Source organism: Falco cherrug, chromosome 7 (assembly GCF_023634085.1).
Source record: "Falco cherrug isolate bFalChe1 chromosome 7, bFalChe1.pri, whole genome shotgun sequence".
Taxonomy (NCBI): Eukaryota; Metazoa; Chordata; class Aves; order Falconiformes; family Falconidae; genus Falco; species Falco cherrug.
This window is the reverse complement of record NC_073703.1, coordinates 50,406,150-50,407,930: the sequence shown is the minus strand read 5'-3', so window position 1 is coordinate 50,407,930 and position 1,781 is coordinate 50,406,150.

Sequence of the window (1,781 nt, the reverse complement as noted above, 5' to 3'; positions counted from 1 at the left end):
GGGTGGTGGCCGGGGTGGCCCGGGGCGGTGGGGCCGGACCGGGACGTGTGGCCCCTGGGGCGCGGCGGGGCTGCGGCCGTGGCGGCTCCGGGGACGTTACGGGGCGCAGCGGGGGAAGCGCTGCCCCGGCGGCCGCGCCCTGAGGCGGCGCTCCCGGCCCCGGAGGTGGCGCGGCGGCCCTGGCTCGCTGTTCCCCTTCGCTGTACGTTCGCCCCCTGCCCCGCGGCGGGCGGGCTCTGGGTGGCGCGGGCAGCCGCTGCCGGGCGGCCCTGGGGACGGGCGAGGCTGCGGGCTGCCCTGCGCCGGGGGTGTCTCTGGTCCCCAGCAGGTGTTTGAGGGGTGAAGTTCGCAGGGAAGCTCCCGCCTGCCGCCCGCTGGGAGCGGCCGGGCCTCCGGGCCTGGCAAGGGATGGCGACGCACGCCTGGGAGAGCGCCCGGCTCGCTTCTGCCACACGCGCCTCCAAAGGCAGCCTCCGCAGGGAGTGCCACCCGGTGCTGTAGTTATTGCCCTTTTTCTTTTTCATGGCAGCAGCTGCAGCAAATGGGTGAGCTGCCGCCATTTGTTTAGCTGAAAGAGATTGCAGGTCTGAAGTAGAGGCACATGCCTGCCAAAAAATGGCGGGAAGGGGCGGTGGGCGCAGGCAGAGGTAGTCTGAGAAGCCCCGCGGTGAGGATGTAACCTCGACCGGCAATGGCTCCGGTGAGCTTTTGACTCATGGCACTGGCTGGAAAGGGCAGGGTGTGACAAGAGAAGATGTCACTTTTCGTTGACTGTACATATATATGAAAGTATGTAATTTAGGTAATATCCAAAAATATTTTTGTTGTAGCGTAGCTAGTTGTACTGGCTCTGGCTGAGCCCCACAGCAGCCCTCCCAGTGCTGTGCTTGTACTGGCAGCCAGAAGGGTGCTGCTAACACACCAGTGTTTGGCTGCTGCTGAGCAGCGCTCGCACAGCACCGAGGCTGGCTCTCCAACATCCCCCCATCACCAGCAGGCTGGGGGTGGGCAGGGTCTTGGGAGGGGACAGAGCCAGGACAGCTGACCCAAACTGACCCAAGGGATATTCCATACCATACGACGTCTGCTCAGATACAAAAGCCAAGAGAAAGGAGGAGGAAGGGGCGGGGGGCATTTGTTATTTATGACATTTGTCTTCTGGTGCACCCGCTACACACACTAAAGCCCTGCTTCCTGGGTAGTGGGTGAACATCACCTGCTGATGGGAAGTGGGGAATAACATTTTTTGTTTTCCTTTGCTTCCACACACATGACCTTTGCTATTGCTTTGTTAAACTGCCTTTATCTTGACCCACAAGGATTTTTTCCATCTTATTCCCCACTGCTTCCTCTCTTCTGCTGAGGAGGGGAGTGATAGAGTGGCTTGGTGGGCACCTGGCATCCGGACAAGGTCAACCCACCACACCAGTGCACAAGCAATTTCTCATCTAAAGTAACCAGAGGGTTTGGCTGGATGCTTGATCGAATGCTAACGGTTACCTCACTGAAGGAAGGAGATGCACTGTTTCACTTCAGTGGACTTCTACATGTTGATTACCATAGACAGGCAGCTATAAGGTGCCCTGTTCTTTGGTCTGTTTGTACACAAAAAATTTCAAAAGGGAGCCAAATTACGTAACTGGATATGCATGTAGACAGCAGTGATTGCAAGTTTACTTTTTGTAAGGTGAAGTATCATCATTTCACAAAACTGATTCAGCAGGTCTAGTTACCATGAAAATTGAGGCACCAGTGAAGTTCCTAACAATAGCAGTGGCCAA